Source organism: Lathyrus oleraceus, chromosome 2, assembly GCF_024323335.1.
Source record: "Lathyrus oleraceus cultivar Zhongwan6 chromosome 2, CAAS_Psat_ZW6_1.0, whole genome shotgun sequence".
NCBI classification, from domain to species: Eukaryota; Viridiplantae; Streptophyta; class Magnoliopsida; order Fabales; family Fabaceae; genus Lathyrus; species Lathyrus oleraceus.
In genome coordinates, this window is record NC_066580.1 from 483,736,346 (window position 1) to 483,743,051 (window position 6,706).

General features: G+C 36.7%; 1 long non-coding RNA gene across 1 annotated transcript; it reads right to left on the reverse strand.

Moving 5' to 3' along the window:
* Nucleotides 1-5,212: 5,212 nt before the first annotated feature.
* Nucleotides 5,213-6,139, reverse strand: LOC127120704 (uncharacterized). Its single transcript, XR_007803238.1, has 2 exons — nt 5,649-6,139; nt 5,213-5,555 (listed from the first exon to the last, which is right to left on the reverse strand). It is a non-coding gene; the product is annotated as an uncharacterized LOC127120704 (long non-coding RNA).
* Between the last annotated feature and the right edge of the window lie 567 nt (nt 6,140-6,706).

Here is a 6,706-nt window from a genome sequence, read left to right on the forward strand (position 1 = left end):
TATTATCGGGATTTGAATAGAGCAAGTCCTAAAGACGACTTTCCACTACCATGCACTGATGTACTGTTAGATAACACTGATCAATTCTCAATATTCTCATTCATTAACGATTCTCCGATTATAATCAAATAAAGATGGATCCCGCAAACATGAAGAAAACTACATTTATCACTCCTTGGGGCACCTTATGTTATAAGGTAATGCCTTTCGGATTGAAAAATGCAGCGACAACATATCAAAGGGCAATGGTAACTCTATTCCATGATATGATCCATAAATAAATAGAGGTCTACGTCAACGACATGATTGCCAAATCACAGACTGAAGAGGATCACATAGTCAAGCCACAAAAGTTGTTTGATCGTCTAAGTAAGTTCAAGTTACGCTTAAATCTTGCAAAGTGCACTTTTGGGGTTATATCAGGAAAGTTATTGGGTTGACAAAGTAAAAATCATCCAAGAGATGCCAACTCCAAGAATAGAAAAAGAGGTTCATGCACTCCTGGGGAGATTGATTACATTGCTAGGTTCATCTCACATCTTACGGCCACGTGTGAACCAATATTCAAGTTACTCATGAAGAATCAAGCCATCGAGTGGAATGAAGATTATCAAAAGGCCTTCGATAAAATCAAAGAATATTTGCAAGAACCACCTATCTTGGTGCCACCAGTTCCAAGAAGACCACATATAATGTACCTAACGGTGCTTGACAATTTTATGGGTTGTGTACTGGGGCAACAAGATAATACCGGAAGAAAGGAGCACGCAATATATTACCTAAGCAAGAAATTTACCGATTGTGAATCCCGATACTCACTTTTGGAGAAAACTTATTGTACTCTAGTTTGGGCCGCTTGGCGTTTGAGACAATACATGGTGTGTCATACTACTCTATTGATATCTAGAATGGATCCTATCAAGTATATATTCAAAAAACCAGACATAACTGGAAGAATAACCTGATGGTAGATGCTACTAACATAGTACAACATCCAGTATGTCACACAAAAAGCTATAAAATAGAGTGTGCTAGAGGATTATCTCGCACATCAGCCAATAGAAGATTATCAACCTATACAGTTTGAATTCCCTATCAAAGATATTATGGTAATAAGGGATTGTGAGACCCCAGGTCCCGATTAGAGACCCGAATCAGGATCACGATGGAAGCTAGTGTTTGGTGGTGCTTCAAACGCAACCAGACATGGAATTGGAGCTGTCATAACTTCTCCAACAAGGTACCATATTCCCTTCGCGGCTAGGTTATGCTTTACTTGCACTAATAACATGGAAGAATATGAGGCATATGTCCTAGGAATTGACAAAGCCATTGACTTGAGAATCAAGATCCTAGAAGTATATGGAGATTCAGCTCTCGTCATCAATTAAATCAAGGGAGAATGTGGACCCCATAATGCTAAGCTAATCTGGTACCGTGACCATATCCGGAAGATGATCACCTCCTTTGATGATATTACTTTCCACCATATTCCTTGGGAAAAGAATCAACTAGCAGACGCCTTGGTCACTTTGTCATCCATGTTCAAGGTCAAGGAATTCACGAGGGATCCTTTGACACTTATGCTAATGGACATTCCATGGCTAAGAAAATTCCCAGAGCGGGATATTACTAGATGACTATGGAAATTGATTGTTTCAAATACGTCAAGAAGTTTCACAAGGGCCAAATATATGCAGATAACGTACATGTGCCAGCTACTCCCTTAAACGTCCTGACTGCTTCATGGCCTTTCTCCATGTGGGGTATAGATATAATTGGGATGATCAATCCAAAAGCTGGGAACAAACACCAGTTTATTCTAGTTGCTATTGATTATTTCACCAAATGAGTAGAAGCAGCTTCCTACACCAACGTGACAAGCCAAGTAATTGCACGATTCTTAAAAAAAAGAAGATCATTTGCCGCTATGGGGTTCCTAACAAAATTATCACGGATAGTGGGTTGAATATAAACAACAAAGTGATGGATGAGTCATCTGAGAGTTTCAAAATTGAACACCATAATTCATCACCTTATCAACCAAAGATGAACGGCATGGTAAAGGTAACTAATAAGAACATCAAAAAGATTATCCAGAAGATGGTCAAAACCTATAAAGACTGGCACAAGTTGATCCCCTTTGCACTACATGGCTATAGAACTTCAGTTCGCACTTCAACTAGAGCCACGCATTTTTCTATGGTATATGGCACCGAAGTCATACTCCCTATCAAAGTTGAGATCCCCTCTTTAAGAGTCCTGGAGGAGAATAAATTAGACGAGGCAGAATGGGTACAAACCAGGTTCGATCAATTAAACCTCATAGAAGAAAAGCACATGGATGTAGTATGTCACAGGAAACTATATCAACAAAGGCTAAATAAAGCATTCAACAAGAAATTTCATCCTCGTAATTTCGAAAAAGGTGATCTAGTGCTAACAAGAATTTTATCCATCCATAAAGATCCCTGCGGCAAATGGTTCCCAAACTACAAAGGACCATACTTCGTGAAGAAGGCCTTCTCTGTAAGAGCCTTAATTCTGACAACCATGGATGAAGCGGAGTTACCACGATCTATAAACTCCAATGCAGTCAAGAAATATTATGCCTAGAAAAAGAGGATAAAAAGCCCGCTAAGTCGAAAACCCTAAAGGGTGACTTAGGCTGCGTCCCGGTGGATTGAAAACTTGAAAGAGCAATTCATGAAAAAATGAGGGACTTGTATAAAAAAAATAAAACTCGATAAATTGAAAATCCAAAAGGGAGGCTTAGGCAAAATTGGGTATATCAGTCTGGTGGACTAAGACTCGAAAAGAGAGGTCCAGGATAAAATTAGGGATATCCAAAAGGCATAGGACTACATCACTTGTTTCATACTACAACAGGAATTCAGATGGGAGCAATCAATTCAATCATCATCGTCAGAAGAAAAGTATTGTGACCTCGAAGACATAGGGATAATAGCATGTGTTGGGTTCAATAGGGACAAGAATAAATCTGTTTTTCATTTCCATTTTACATCTTCTTATATTTTAGGTAATCTCTCCTTACGAGAATTACTTCTTTATATACTATCACCCATTTACAGGCCAAATCTCAATAATTTTTTTTTTCCGAATCTCCTTCTTTACTATAATATTTTTTCGATTGATTACAAAGTGTCAGTTATTTATGAATAATGTATTGAAACACTGGGAATAACAAAAAAGCTTTTAAAACATATTTTACTTCGATTTTGAAAACGTCAAAGGGGTCATATTCTTCCAAAATTGTCTCTCAAGCAAAACACAGGATCTATGAATCAATAGTCACAATTTAACCAGCACAAAACTTTCTTCCTTTTCAAAAGCACATTGCATATTCTCAGATATCAAGAACATCATGGCCTGTTCCATGGACATATCAAAATCTCAAGGGGTTAGACAGTTGGAATGTCACTAAAACACCAGATCTCACAAAACATTTCATACGCACATCCTAAAAGAGGCGTCATCCCAAACACTACATCATGCATAAAACATAAATTAATTCAAAATATGCGTATACACGAACATGCATACATAATACATGACATAGGATTTGTGACCACTCTTAGAGGTCCAATCCCCAGCTATACTAATACATTTCCCCAAGCATGGACACTTATTGGCCATCCCTGGTAAGTAACACTCCCGTAAGCACCTTTTCAACAAAGGACTTCCCCAACAAGCTCGTTCACCACGAGTCTTCAAATGAATTTATCCAGTAGTAGATCATCCTAAATGATCATTGTCAACTAGAGAGTAGGTCTTCACCTCTTACTTCCCTAGCTTATTAACTTATCCCACACACTGGATATGTTCCATCAAATACACCAGGGTTTTATCAAGGAATTTTATCAAGGGATTTTATCAAGGTGGTTCTACTAGAATTCTATCAAAAAGGTTCTACTGGAATCTTATCAAGTAGTTTCACCTAAATTTTATCAAGGGATTCTACTAGAATTCTAATCAAGGGGTCTTATTAGGGATTTACCAGGGGGTTTCATCATGGTTTTATCATCAGGGGTTCCATCAGAAGTCGTATCAGGGGTTTCATCCGGAGTTCTACTAGAGATTTTATTTGGAGTTTCATCAGAGGTTCTATCAGGGTTTATCAAACAACGACCGAAGGACCGTCAGAGTCCTACCCGATTTCTGTGATTATGGGAATCATATGCAAGTTTCACCCATACCAGCTAAAATTAATCAACAGGGTATCACCGGGATTCCACCTTAGGTTGGTTTGGATACCAACAGAGCATTAAGGATTGTTCGATCCTTGCTCGTTCCCAGGATCTATTAACTTCGCAGTCAAAATTAGGGTATCTATCTATATTTAACCATCCCCACCATGAGAGGATGAAATCTCACCGTCTTCATCATCTCAGTTTGGAGCTGATTAAATAAGGGCATCTGTCGTACCACAAATTTTGAGCATATTTTATTTCTATTTTTAGCTAACAATAACATATCCAGAGCCTTTACAAGTCAACCCCAATGACCTAAAAAGTCAAAGGGGGCCATTTTGACTTTTTAGTCCCTAATCCCATCTTGATTAACTGCTAGTCCAGGGTTTACTTTAGCATATTATTTTAAGAGGTTATAATTTAAGGGTCTTGAGTTAATAGTAGAATCACTTTATTTTTTAATATTGATTAACATTGGTGATGTAATTAATTGGACTTTTATTAGTTTATAATAAAATGTTGATTAGTTTATGTTATTAAATTAATTAGTTTTGATTGGTTTCTAATTAATATATTTAAGAGTATTGGGTTAATTAGATTATTTTCTAATTAGATATTACTTAAATTAGGTGATAGTTTAGGTGTTGATTAATCCATGTGATTAGATTAATTAACGGATTATATTAATTTATAATATCTTAATTAATTTACCTTTTATTAAAATTGGGGGTTTTGTCTTCCTTTGTTTTGTGTAAAGACCAGGAGGTCGAGGCCCATCCCTAACTGGGTCAAGTGTATGACCCCGGTTTGTAACCCAACCGGGTAAACAGGACACTGATCCATTATCCGAATTGGGCTAAACCCATGAGCCAAGTCTAAGTCACCTCTAACCCAAGAAACCCCAAATCTACACATAGTCAGGAATCAAATTGGATCAAAAACCTGCATTTTATTTCAATCAAATCTTTCCAATTTTAGTTTCAGGTTCATCAAATAGCAAGTTTACACTAAAAATCAGACTAAATATGTAAATAAAAGTTGTTACAATTACAAAATCCGAAAACCCTAATTCTATTTTAAGACAAAATCAAAACCTAATCAAAATTATAATTAAGTTGAATCAATCAAAATGAAAAACTTCCTAAAACTAATCAATCTAATTAAGACCTAAGACCTGATATTAACCTGTAAATACATAAAGAATTGAGATGAACAGGACCACAGAAAAAAATCAAAAAATATTATTGCTGCAACCAAACTCTCATCAAAGCTCCAAAATTCATGATACTTAGGGTTTTACATTGAAACGCTAAGCATCTGAGCTTAACATCAATTACCAAGTACCTTGCACATAAATCAAAGGAGTTAGAGGGAGTAGGAGAAGGAGTCTGGGTAGACAAATTAAAAAGAAAAAAGGAAGAGTTTAAAGATTATTACCTTGTTGACTAGAGAAATTCTCCTCTTTGTAGGTTGGCCGCTAATCCCCTTTTGCCTCCTTTTATGTTTGTAGGGGTAGGGTTTAAGGTTTAGGGTTAGTTTGAGAGGATTTCAAAGAGTTTAAGGTTGTTTCTGGGTTTGTAGGGGTAGGGTTTGGAGGTTGATGATGAAGATTCATCATGTTCATGATGAACATGATAAAGATTCGAAGAATTTGGGTGTGGTTTAGGGTTAGGGTCCTAGGGTTCATCCAGGTAGGGTTAGGGTTCATTTGGGTGACATGAAGAGGTTGTTAGGGTTCATCCAAACCCAATTAGGGTTTGAACCTAGTGATGAGGTTGAAGAATCTGATGAAGGTTTGAAATTTTCAGTTGAAATTCAATCGGAAACTGGAAAGTGTGGTGGTTCTGGGGTGGTTTGGGGAAAGAAGTTAGAGAAAAGTGAAGAAAAAAGAGAGATTGAGAAAGTAGAGAGGGAAGAAAAAGAGAAAAAATAAAATGGATGGAAGAGAGTCCAATTATATACTATCTTCATGATCTCTCGGATGCGTGCCAAGTGGCACTCCGAAGAGGTTCATATCAGTTGATTATCCTAATCAACTAATGATTCCAACCACACGTACGTATCATGTTCTCCTTTTGACTTTGGATCTGAACCTTCCATCCTACATACTTTGACCAGTCAACCTGATCAAAGGCTTAAGATGTATGGTATCTGATCCCTCGGATCTTGATCAGAGGGTGCAGAAAGAGTCAACCGTTGACTCTATCTCTTGGTGGACTCTTCCTCTCACACGGGCCTCAGAGCTTCTAAGCTCTCTCTCAACGCTATTCACACCCCCATTGCCAAGTCCATTACTAATTCAACTCAAAATACACCCCCTATTTTTTTTAGTTAATTAATTACTTAATTAACTACTAATTGAGATTTATTTACTTAATATTTATGAATAATTCAATTAAACTAATAATTAGGGTTTTCTAGTTTTAATTCATTTATTTATGATGATTGATTTTTATGATTTAATTGATTATTTATAAATTTATAAATATTTGGGA